Raw genomic sequence first — 13,743 nt, 5'->3', positions numbered from 1 at the left:
GTCTTGCTGAGTTTGTTATTTGAACCGAAGAGAATGGACTCTGTTTTGCCCATGTGTAATGATAGTTTGTTATCAGCGAGCCATATGCAGATTCTGCCTAGTTCCGAGCTGAGGGTTTTTTCAACCTGTAACTTGTTCTTGTCAGAGACCAGCAGGGCTGAGTCGTCCGCAAACAGGAACAAGTTGCAGTCACAAGCTGACGACATGTCATTTGCATAAATTAGGAACAGTAGCGGTCCTAGTATGCTTCCTTGTGGAACACCACAGCTCACTGTGAGGGGGGGGGATAGGGTACCGTTTACCTCCACCATCTGTTCCCTCCCCTCAAGGTAGGATTGCATCCAGCTCACTGATAGACTATCAAAACCAATTGCTTTTAGCTTGTCAATCAGAATGGAGTGATTGACCGTGTCAAAGGCCTTTTGTAGGTCCAGCATGACCATGCCGCAGTATTTGCCTGCGTCCACCTCTTGTTTGATGTGGTCATTCAAATAGAGAAGGCATGTGTCAGTGGAGTGGGATGTTCTGAAGCCAGATTGGAATTCGTAGATTAGATTTTTTTCCGCTAGGTACTTTTCGACCTGTTCGTAGACTATTTTTTCCATGACTTTCGAGATGGAGGTGAGAATAGAAACAGGGCGGTAGTTGCCTGGGTCTAATTTGCTGCCCTTTTTGTGCAGAGGGGTCACCCTCGCAATTTTGAAGTCCTTGGGGACGTGTCCCTGTTTTATGGAGAGGTTTATTATGTGTGTGATGATTGGTGTGATGGCGGCTGCTGAGTCTCTGAGGAATTTGGAGGGGATGTTGTCATGGCCAGTGGCCTTGTTAGGTTGGAGGGCGCTCAGTTTATTGAGTACCTCATCTGTTGTTACCATTTCCAGCTTGAAGTCGTCCTTGCGGACCCCTAGGTTTTTGTAGTAAGCTACTATGTGTTCTACCCCATAAAGCCCTGAGTGGGAGGGTAGTTTGTTTACCAGTGTTGTGGCTATGTTTGTGAAGAAAATGTTTAAGTAATTGGCTACATCCAGCTTGTCTGTGATGAGCGTGTTGTCAGTTTTTATGTTTATGTTTGAGAATCTGGTTTTAAGTTTTTTACTGCATCCTAGTTGATTATTGAGTAATTTCCAAAGTTCACGTGGTTTGTTTTTGTTTTCCTCAGTTTTGTCATTGATGAAATTCTTTTTTGCAGTTTTGATCATGGAGTTTACGTCGTTTCTTAGTCTGTTTCTTTCTAGTTTGAGTTCAGTCACGTGGGCTTGGAGTTCACTGCTCGTGCTTTTAGTAAGCTTTGACTGACTTTTACGAAACTCAGAGCATTTTTTGTCTCTGGTTTTCATAGCGGCCAGTATTTCGGAGTGCATCCACGGCTCAGCGCGATTTTTTACCCTGGTGGTTCTTAGGGGGGCCATGTCGTTTAGTATTGCTGAGAATTTGGTTTTGAAACCAAGCCATGTTTCGTCAACCAGTGTACCATTGAGTTCATCTGACCAGTCCAGACTCTCCGGTTCAAGGTTGAAGGCCTCGCTAGAGTAGGTTTTGAGGTCTCTAGATGTGACTGTTTTGTGGCAGCCAGCCTTTTGTTTTAGTTTTTTTCGGGTACAGAATATCATATAATGATCACTTAACCCACATGCTATAACCCCTTTATTTGAGATCTTGGACTTGTCGGAGGTCAGAATGAGGTCAATGGTAGTCTGAGTTGATTCACATACACGTGTGGGTTGGGTGATTAGCTGGCTGAGGCCATGCAGATCACAAAACCTACTGAAGGCCTTGAAGACGGGTGCATCTTTTCGTTGCATATCCGTGTTCCAGTCTCCAATAAGAATCCGTGTGTGATTCTGTATGGTCGCAGCTAATATCATAATACCATAGTAATATGGATGTAATGTCACACATAGGCTTGACAGCATGCAGGTAGGGTGACCAGGTGTCCCCCTTTTGGTTGTACTGTCCCACCATTTGAGACTGCGTCCCACATATTGAGAGGATGTCCATCTTTTCGAGGCAAAAAAGAAAATATCGAACACAAGACATTCCTGTCAAGTGATAAAGTTTGAATATTTAAAACAGATGTTAGGTGGTAACAAGCCGGCTGCCAGTGCCAAGATGAATGTGGAGAGATATAATTCTGTATTTAATTTGTATTTATTTTGATTTAACCTTTATCTATTTGGTGAAGACGAGTTATTCTAATAAAAAAAATTACATTATCTATCTGTCCCACTTTGCCCCACCAAAATCTTACTGTTGTCCTGCTTTTGGACTTTTTGCATCTGGTCACCCTACATGCAGGCAAAGGACTGATTTTCCATCATTGTCTATTGAAATACATCAGTAGGAAGTTACACCGTTTGAACACAAGAGGACGATGCTACACAGGCCTCTGGCACCTGTTTACAACACGCCATAGTGTACCTATTGTCGTTGATATACCTATGCATTACAAATATTTATAATTATAATTCATTAACCTCTTAACCTCTTAACCTGTTCCACCCATGGAATATTTTCGCCTAAAATATATACCTAGGTAAATGGAATATTGCTCCACTTCTACAAGGGTCATTTGCATATTCTTGGTATCTACACAGTACATTTCGCAGAGTACATTTAACTCAAATTGAGTACATTTTACTCAAATTGAGTAAAATCGTACTCAGTTTGAGTAAAAAATATTCTGCGAAATTTACTGTGTAGGGACATCTATGGACCTCTGTCAGAATGCAGGTAGGTGAATTCCAATGGGTGAAGGCAATCACAGAGACAGAGAGTGTTTACTCTTGAACAGGTTCGACTTTAATAGTAAGAACACAGAGTAAATTCTAAGAGAGAGCAAGTGCTAATAGCACAAGAGTAAAATAAGGTAAATGGGAGCTTATTGGAGGTCCAGAGTAGAACCGTCCGCGTTATCCCCGAACGCAATTAGTGAAGACCTGACAATGGACAAGCAGAAGAGAGGTATGTTAAATAGAGACAAAATACCAACATTCCACACACCCCCCCGTGACAGCCAATCAGGAACCACCCCTAAGTGACAGCACTAATTGACAGGGAAATGACAGGTGACAAGCCCAGTGACAAATGCCAGGAATGTGGGTGGTCACCGACCGAGGTCGGTGTCCAGAACGTAACAGTACCCTCCCCCGACGAACGGCACCAGACGTTCACCTAGGAGCCTCGGGATTCAGCCGCCGGAAATCAACGATCAGGCTGGGATCTAAAATATCCCTTTGAGGCACCCAAGAACGCTCTTCTATCCCGTACCCCTCCCAATCCACCAAGAACTGAAACCCCCTACCCCTCCGCCTACAACCCAGTATCCTCCGCACCGTGTAAATGGGTTGACCGCCAATAAACCGGGGCGGAGGAACCACAGGCAGTGGCGGGGCCAAGGGCGATGAGAGGAATGGCTTCAACAGGGACACATGAAACGTCGGATGAACCCTCATAGAGCTCGGAAGTCGTAGCTTGTAAGCCACTGGATTAACCCGATGAATCACTTTAAATGGTCCTATAAAGCGAGGAGCCAGCTTCTTGGATTCCACCCGGAGAGGGAGATCCCGGGTGGAAAGCCAAACCCGCTGCCCTGGATGGTAAACTGGAGCCGGACGACGCTTACGGTTAGCCTGCCGTTGGGTACTAACCGAAACCTTCTGTAGCGCCTTCCGAACCTGTTTCCACGTCCTGCGACAGCGAGCCACATGTGCCTGGGCCGACGGCACCTCCGCCTCCTGCTCCTGCTCGGGAAACAGAGGAGGTTGAAAACCATACTGGCACTGAAAGGGAGACATACCGGTAGAAGAGGAGAGAAGGGTATTATGCGCGTACTCAGCCCAAGCCAACCTCCTACTCCACGTTGCCGGACAACCGGCAACGTAACACCTCAAGACCCCCTCCAAATCCTGGTTGACCCTCTCCGTCTGCCCGTTCGACTGTGGATGGAACCCAGACGACAGACTGACAGAGGCGCCGAGGCCGGCGGCAAACGCCTTCCAGAACCTGGAGGCGAACTGAGGACCCCGGTCCGACACGATATCTACTGGCAGCCCGTGGACCCGAAAGACATGCTGTATAATTAAATCAGCAGTCTCCCGGGCCGAAGGAAGCTTGGGGAGAGGGACAAAGTGAGCCGCCTTAGAGAACCGATCCACCACCACCAAGATGGTGGTGAATCCGTCCGAAAGGGGAAGACCAGAAATAAAGTCCAGAGATATGTGTGACCAGGGTCGTTTAGGAATAGGAAGTGGTCGGAGGAGACCCGCCGGTGCCCGTCGAGAGGTCTTACTACGTGCGCACACCGGACAGGCCGCCACAAAGGAACGCGTATCCCCCTCCACTGTCGGCCACCAGAACCTCCTACGGATAAATTCCAGGGTCCTGGTTGCCCCTGGGTGGCTGGTGAGGGATGACGCATGTGCCCACTGTAGCAAGCGTGAGCGCGCCACCTTGGGAACAAACGACCGTCCCGGAGGACCCCCACCAGGATCGGGCTCCCGCGTTAGCGCCGACCTTACCACCCTTTCTATGCCCCAAGACACCGGTGCCAAAATCAAGGCCGGTGGAATAATGGGATGGGGCTGCTCCTCCCGCCCAGGAAGATCAAACTGGCGCGACAACGCGTCAGGTTTGATATTCTTGGAGCCGGGTCTATAGGAGATGGTATATCGAAATCGTGTGAAGAACAACGTCCACCTGGCCTGGCGAGCGTTAAGGCGTTTAGCCCCTTGGATGTAAGCCAAGTTCTTATGATCAGTCCAAATAATGAAAGGATGTGCCGCCCCCTCCAACCAATGTCTCCACTCCTCCAGTGCCAATTTGATCGCCAATAACTCCCGATTACCCATGTCGTAATTACGCTCGGCTGGTGACAGACGGCGAGAAAAAAAAGCACACGGGTGCACTTTCCCATCCTTTAAGCATCTCTGAGAGAGCACCCCCCCCACCGCGACGTCAGAGGCATCCACCTCCACAATGAACGGAACCTCCGCGTCATGGCGGATCAATACAGGAGCGGATGTAAAACGATGTTTAAGATCGCAGAAGGCCGACTCAGCCCTAGGCGACCATTCAAAGCCAGGGAGAGAGGCCTTAGTGAGAGCTGTTAAGGGATTGGCTAAGGCGCTAAAATTGCGAATAAAGCGCCTGTAAAAATTTGCAAAGCCCAAAAACCGTTGTAACCCCTTGAGCGACGAAGGCCGTGGCCAGTCCAAAACTGCACTCACCTTGGCTGGATCCATGCGCAGATCACCCTTCGTCAACACAAAGCCCAGGAAGGACACGGTGTCCGTGTGAAACACACACTTCTCAGCCTTAACGAATAGTTGATGCTTGAGGAGACGGTCTAGCACCTCCCGAACGTGCATTTGGTGTTGCACCATATCGCGAGAAAAAATCAGGATATCATCTAAGTAGACAAACACCGACACCCCAATCAAGTCTCGCAGCACGTCGTTAACCAGGGCTTGGAAGACTGCCGGAGCATTAGCCAAACCAAAGGGCATGACCAAATACTCATAGTGCCCATTGGGTGTGTTAAATGCAGTCTTCCACTCGTCTCCCTCTCTAATCCTGACCAGGTTGTATGCATTACGTAAGTCAAGTTTAGAAAAGACCTGTGCCCCCTGTAAGCACTCAAAGGCCGTGTCCATGAGGGGTAAAGGATATCGGTTCTTGATGGAAACGTCATTCAATCCCCTATAATCAATGCATGGGCGCTGATCCCCATCCTTTTTATCAACAAAAAAGAAGCCAGCGCCGGCAGGGGAAGTGGAAGGGCGTATGTGCCCCGCAAGCAATGCCTCCTCTATGTAGGTGTTCATGGCCAAGGTTTCGGGGCGTGAGAGAGAGAACATTCGCCCGCGAGGCGGGGAGGTACCGGGTAGAAGATTAATGGGACAGTCGTATGATCTATGAGGCGGAAGTGCTTTAGCACGCGTCTTGCTAAAAACGTCCGCCAGGTCCCAATAGATCTCAGGCACCCCTATTAAATCGGGATTAGAGGGTAGATCAGAATCTGCCACGCTCCCCACCATCCTGGAGAAAGAGGGAGGAGACAAAAGAGAAGAGGGGGGGGGAGACAAGGGTTTGGGCAAACTCCCGCTGACGATCGACTTGACGTCGGCCGCCGTTGAGAGTTCGCCCGTGCTCCAATTAATGACACGAACACATGACGACAACCAGGGATGACCCAACACCATGACAGAATAGGGGGAAAAGATGACAAAAAATTTAACCCATTCCCACTCCCCACCCTCCACCCGGATGTGTAAGGGAACTGTGCGCTGGGTGACGCTCCCACTGCCCAGAGGCCGACCGTCCAGGGCATAAACTGGTAAGGGAACCCCTAAATCCTCCACTGGGGTTCCCCACTCTTTCACCAATCCCACGTGAATAAAATTGCCCGCCGCCCCTGAGTCAATGAGAGCCTTAGTTCCCCTAATGTCACCCCCACAGTTGATCGCCACCTCAAAAAATGTACGAGAATCCGTGGTTTTGGCAGGAATGAGCCCACCTGCTGGCGCCTTTTCGAAGCCCGACGGCGCACCTTCCATCCCCGATTGGCGCCGAGCCGATACAGCCTGGACCCGACAGCTGCCGAAGCGGTGACCGGTGCGGCCGCACCGGAAGCAGCGTCGCTCTTTGATGAAGCGCTGCCTCTCGTCGTCCCAGAGCGACAGCGCTCCAAGCTGCATGGATTCATCACCCAGTGGCCCACTCGTGTAATGCATGGAATTATCAACACCAGGAGAAGAAGGAAAACATACCTGGGGCTGGGTGTTGTTGACATGCTCCTTCTCCCTCTCCCGGTGCCGATTATCCATCTTGATGGTGGTGTTGATCAGCACTTCCAGCTGCTCGGGGATCTCACGCGCGGAGAGAGCATCTCGCATCCGCGCTGAGAGTCCCCTGACGAACAGAACCACGCAGACGTTCTCCGCCCAAGCTGTCTCCCGAGCCAAGATCCGAAAATTGATAGCATAAGCTGCGACCGTGCGGAGGCCCTGCCGGCAGTCGAGAAGACGACCACCAGCCTCGAAGATCGAGAGTACCCGGGAAGTATCGAATACTCTTCTCAATTCCCGGGTAAAGGCGTCCAGACTGTCGCAGATTATCGCCCCTGCCTCTAATTCCGCCGTAGCCCAGGAGAGAGCTTGACCGGTGAGCAGTGTGATAATATACGCTACCTGCGCTGTCTCCGATGGAAATGATCGTGGTTGCAGCCGGAAAACGAGTAGACACTGGGTGATGAATTCCCGACAACCATCCGGTGATCCGTCATAGCGAGCGGGCGCCTGCAGATGTGGTTCGCGGGACCGCTCCTGGACCCCGAACACCCCCCGACTCTCCTCTGCGTGGAGCGCTGCTTCTCCCGCCGCCGACTGAACACCAGCCACTCCTTCTTGGGCTTGTCGGGCTGTGGCCAACGCCGACTGCGCCACCGCTTGGGATGATCCGACGACCCCATTGAGTCGGATTAACTCGGCGCTGACCAGCTGCTGATGTTCCTCCATCCGTGTCTGGGCTGCTCCCTGCGTCCGGAGCATCTCCATGATGGCCTCCATGGAATTCTGATGGTCAGGTCTTCTGTCAGAATGCAGGTAGGTGAATTCCAATGGGTGAAGGCAATCACAGAGACAGAGAGTGTTTACTCTTGAACAGGTTCGACTTTAATAGTAAGAACACAGAGTAAATTCTAAGAGAGAGCAAGTGCTAATAGCACAAGAGTAAAATAAGGTAAATGGGAGCTTATTGGAGGTCCAGAGTAGAACCGTCCGCGTTATCCCCGAACGCAATTAGTGAAGACCTGACAATGGACAAGCAGAAGAGAGGTATGTTAAATAGAGACAAAATACCAACATTCCACACACCCCCCCGTGACAGCCAATCAGGAACCACCCCTAAGTGACAGCACTAATTGACAGGGAAATGACAGGTGACAAGCCCAGTGACAAATGCCAGGAATGTGGGTGGTCACCGACCGAGGTCGGTGTCCAGAACGTAACAGACCTCAGGGAATGTATTCACAGTGTCAGAAATATTGTGTCTATTACTAGGCTTGCTTAAATTGTGATGAAAGATCATTTTAGATACAATACTGAATTCTCCCATCCGGACCAATGCAAGTTGAAATATTATTATAGAATATAGAATATGATGCTTATAAATTACCTTATTATAGCCAATTCGCACATTTATATATATATATATATATATATATATATATATATATATATATATATATATATATATATATATATATATATATATATATATATATATATATATATATATATATATATATATATATATATATATATATATATTAGAGCTGGGCCGTTAACGGCGTTAACGTGCTGCGTTAACGCTATACTAGTATCGTGCGATAATATAATTAACGCATTAATCTTTAAATTTTTTTTTTTTTTTTTTTTTTACATTTTTTTTTCTACCTTTATTTACCCAGGGTAGGTTCGCTGAGCACAGATGTTCTTTTCCATTCACACCTGGGAGCTGCCCAGTACAACCACAGTTGACACCATTGGCCACTGAGCAACTCCACTGGAGCAGTTGATTCAAGCCATGTCACATAGTTCAAGTTTGAAATTATTCTTTCTGTTTTGCTCCTGAGAGTGCTAGATACTGTACTGTACTGGTAATATTATGTATTTGTGTTAACTTCTGAATAAAACAACTTATTAAACACAAGTACATCTTATTGAACATTATTTTGATATTTCATTACCAATTATCATAGCAAAACAGCTTTTTCAAACAGTCTGTAATGCATTTTGGAAACGGGAGATGGGCTCATGGTGTAATGGGCCACCTGGCCTGAGAAACATAAGGAGGAAAGAAAAAGTAAGGACTTACTTCTGGTCATTATTTGGGTAGAACACACATATTTTGAATGCCTTCGGCAGTTTATTTTTTTCTTTTTTCGAGCCATTTTAATCTAGATTAATCTAGATTAAATCCAGGATTGCAGATAGATTAATCTAGATTAAAAAAATTAATCTATGCCCACCTCTAATATATATATACATATATTATCTTTCAAATGCCCGAGTTCAATTTGGATCTTGTATCACCAGGCGTGCATAAGAACAGATATGATATCTACTGTAATTTACTGTATTTTTTTATTTTCACCACAGTGCAACCATTTTGAAACTAATTTCAGATCTAATTGTTGCTACATGCTAACAATAGGGAGGAGAAACTAACTGCGTTTAAATATTTGTCAAAAACGTTACCTTTTGTGGCTTATTATCCCGAATAATAACAGTTATTGACATAATTCATTCAGAACGCTGAACTTTGAACCCCCATAGAACTTGCCAGGAAGTGTAGTTTGGAATAATTCCAACGCTGATCCACAGCTATGCATGCCCTCAACAAAATGGCCGCAAAAAAACTACAATTCCCATAGTTCAAATTTTTCAAAATGGTCGCCGTCTTGGAATAGACTTCAGCAAATCGAGAAGGTAAAACTATCTAATGGCACTTTTAACCTATTGCTAAACTAACGTATTGATGATAATATACATTCTACATGCTTTTATGACATGTTAGTGATGTTAATACTTGAATACGTTTGATTTTAAAATTGCAAATTTTTTTTGCAACACTGAAAAATATTGATTTATGATCAGATGCCGTTTTGGGATCGGATCCGGTCCCGTCGGGTGGAACAGGTTAAGCATCGGACGGCCCGACGGCAACCAGTACATTGTTTGAATGTAGAATTTGCCGCCTTGCAATCGTCACCACACTCAACCTATTGCGTGCTTCAGGTCTTGAGTTACAAGACGAAATATCCGGCATGCATCATTTGACAAGCCGCTCCGACGAGTTACCACGTCCGGTTGTAACCAGTCACCGCTGATGGCTAAAATGATTGACCACCGTTGTAGCCAAGGAGCGTATGCTCCGAAAGCGATCCCAGACGAGCGCTGATTGCAAGGATAAAGGGGTAGAAGAAGAGAACAAGCTCTTTGCTTTGACTCACGCGTCTGAATGAATGGAAGTAGACGGCCATTTTGGATAATCACACTGAATTTCTACCAGTACACACAACAAAAACCTTTGTGAAACACTCATTTTCCGTGGGATTTTTATAAACTTTGGACCTGTACTACATAAGACTTCAGGCTATGGAACCGTTATGTTTCCCAGCTCCTACCTCTCAGCTGGAACTTAAAACCAGGCATCTGGCAACCAGGAAACAGAAATGTGAGTACACAACCTTCATAATCACAAGAAGTTAAGGACAGATAACAGTGCATGTACAAGTTACTAAACTACACAACCTTCATAATCACGAGAACAGACACCAGTACATGTTACAAGTTACTAAACTACACAACTTTCATAATCACGAGAACAGACACCAGTAGCCTACATGTTATAAGTTACTAAACTACACAACCTTCATAATCACGAGAACAGACACCAGTACATGTTACAAGTTACTAAACTACACAACCTTCATAATCACGAGAACAGACACCAGTACATGTTACAAGTTACTAAACTACACAACCTTCATAATCACAACAACAGACCAGTACATGTTACAAGTTACTAAACTACATAAACTTCACAACCATAAAAAATAGACAATAGATGAAACAGACGATATTAAGACTATAAGTTTAAAGTGCTTTAGGTACCAAGTGTTAAAGTGAATGGTGCTTTAGGTACCAAGTGTTAAAGTGACTGGTGCTTGTGCCAGAGTGCTCATGTGCAAATCTTTTTGTCTTTAACCATAGTGTAACTGAGGGGTTACAAAACCCTGACTGTATTAAAGATTGTTTAGATTAAACCACTACTAAATATTATTATTACTTGCCAGACAGTACAGTTAAATATGGCAGACACTCAATATACGGCACGGGGACAAAGAGATAACGTTTACAGTATTTTATTAGCAATATCAAATATACAACTGCAAATTAGTACGTTGCTCTTTTATGGCGAATGATAGTAGAAAGTAGAAAGAAAGAGTATCAAAGTCAGTGGGAATGAATAATTCCTAGGTTAAATAATACTCGACCGGAACGCTGCATGGAGTGAGATGGCGATACAGGGCAAACGAGGGGTATAGCTGGAGACTGGTGATTTCCCCCACGGAGTGGTAAGCTCCAGAGGAATTGAAGAATAGTCGGATACTCCTGCTGGTCACTGAAGAAAGGGGGTCTCATACGGATCCAGTCCTTGTAATCCAAGTGCTCGATAGCAGGGTAATAGCTCTTAATCCAATGCCCGACGGCAGTGATGATAGCTAGCTAGCTTCGTCCTCGAAGCTAGCCCGATGCAGCTCTTCAGGTGTAGTTAAATCCAAACGCCAATGGTATTAACGATGCTCTTCTCCACGGTACTACACTTACACAATTCACTATAATACACCAACAATGGTTCTACAATATCAAGGTCGTATCTAAGGAGCTACTAGCTATCCGTAACGATACACCGCTGGTAGGTTCCACTGCTCACATGTCCAATCATTCTGCTGTTAGGTTCACCTCGTGTTCTGATACTAATTACGTTAAGTCCACACACACTTGCTAAGGTTCACGCGCTTCTCGTTACTGCTGCACACTACGTTAGATTCACACTTTCACTTGTTCACTTCGCACTTCGCACTGCTGCTGCTTGCGCCTTCTACAATATATACTCAGAGTGATTTCTAGAGCGCAACCGAATCTCTTGTCCGGAATCAATGCGCTGGCCAAGGGCATGTCTCAACTTGCCCGGACTCGTCTTTGAACTTGTCTGGGGGGCGCGACTGTTGGCGCCGTCAATGCCAAGGGCGGTGTCCAATGAGGAAAGCGAATAATGCTATGATTCAAACGGAGGCTTAAAGGTATATAGCTTATATAAATAATATACAAGTTATATAAAATAATAAACGTAGATTCTCAGTGTTAATCTGGCCCTTCAGAACACATAGTGTAGGCCTACCTCTCCTCTTCTTCGTTGGTCTTTAACCACGGGGTAGGCCTACCTCTCCTCTTCTTCGTGGGTCTTTAACCACGGGGTAGGCCTACCTCTCCTCTTCTTTGTGGGTCTTTAACCACGTGGTAGGCCTACCTCTCCTCTTCTTTGTGGGTCTTTAACCACGGGGTAGGCCTACCTCTCCTCATCCTGTGGCCTACCTCTCCTCTTCTTCGTGGGTCTTTAACCACGGGGTAGGCCTACCTCTCCTCTTCTTCGTGGGTCTTTAACCATGGGGTAGGCCTACCTCTCCTCTTCTTTGTTGGTCTTTAACCACGGGGTAGGCCTACCTCTCCTCTTCTTCATGGGTCTTTAACCATGGGGTAGGCCTACCTCTCCTCTTCTTCGTGGGTCTTTAACCATGGGGTAGGCCTACCTCTCCTCTTCTTCGTGGGTCTTTAACCATGGGGTAGGCCTACCTCTCCTCTTCTTTGTGGGTCTTTAACCATGGGGTAGGCCTACCTCTCCTCTTCTTCGTGGGTCTTTAACCATTGGGTAGACCTACCTCTCCTCTTCTTTGTGGGTCTTTAACCATGGGGTAGACCTACCTCTCCTCTTCTTTGTGGGTCTTTAACCATGGGGTAGGCCTACCTCTCCTCTTCTTCGTGGGTCTTTAACCACGGGGTAGGCCTACCTCTCCTCTTCTTTGTTGGTCTTTAACCACGGGGTAGGCCTACCTCTCCTCTTCTTCGTGGGTCTTTAACCATGGGGTAGGCCTACCTCTCCTCTTCTTCGTGGGTCTTTAACCATGGGGTAGGCCTACCTCTCCTCTTCTTCGTGGGTCTTTAACCATGGGGTAGGCCTACCTCTCCTCTTCTTCGTGGGTCTTTAACCATGGGGTAGGCCTACCTCTCCTCTTCTTCGTGGGTCTTTAACCATGGGGTAGACCTACCTCTCCTCTTCTTTGTGGGTCTTTAACCATGGGGTAGACCTACCTCTCCTCTTCTTTGTGGGTCTTTAACCATGGGGTAGGCCTACCTCTCCTCTTCTTCGTGGGTCTTTAACCACGGGGTAGGCCTACCTCTCCTCTTCTTTGTTGGTCTTTAACCACGGGGTAGGCCTACCTCTCCTCTTCTTCGTGGGTCTTTAACCATGGGGTAGGCCTACCTCTCCTCTTCTTCGTGGGTCTTTAACCATGGGGTAGACCTACCTCTCCTCTTCTTTGTGGGTCTTTAACCATGGGGTAGGCCTACCTCTCCTCTTCTTCGTGGGTCTTTAACCACGGGGTAGGCCTACCTCTCATATTCTTCGTGGGTCTATACTATTTTTTCTTCTGGGTCATCTGGCCCATTTAGGAAATCCCTGAACATGATCTTGCATTGGTTTGTGATAGATTATTAGTTACTGGGTATTTCAAAGTACCTCATATTTGGTACCATTTTGAAGCTAACAACCAGGGCTTTCCAATGATATAAAATAAGTGTATGATTATCATCATAATTTTTATTATTATGGTTCATATGTAGTTGCACTTGAACTTGTTGAAATTAAACTAGGAAGATACAAAAAAAATGTCAAGCACTTTCCTTGCTTATTCTAGATGTATGTGTAATGAATGGAATGTAGACGATCTTGTTGGCAATATAGAACAGCTGACAGATTAGAAATAGCATCTATTATTCAAAAGTTATGACTTAATTAATGAAACTAGATTAGATAAAAAAAAATAAAAAAAATGTGTTTACATATTGTGATGGTAATTATAAAACGTTCATGTGTGTGTTAAAATGTTTCTTCAAACTT

The sequence above is a fragment of the Notolepis coatsorum genome (assembly GCF_963971535.1).
Source record: "Notolepis coatsorum genome assembly, chromosome: 2".
NCBI lineage: Eukaryota > Metazoa > Chordata > Actinopteri > Aulopiformes > Paralepididae > Notolepis > Notolepis coatsorum.
Note: the sequence above shows the minus strand (reverse complement) of the source record.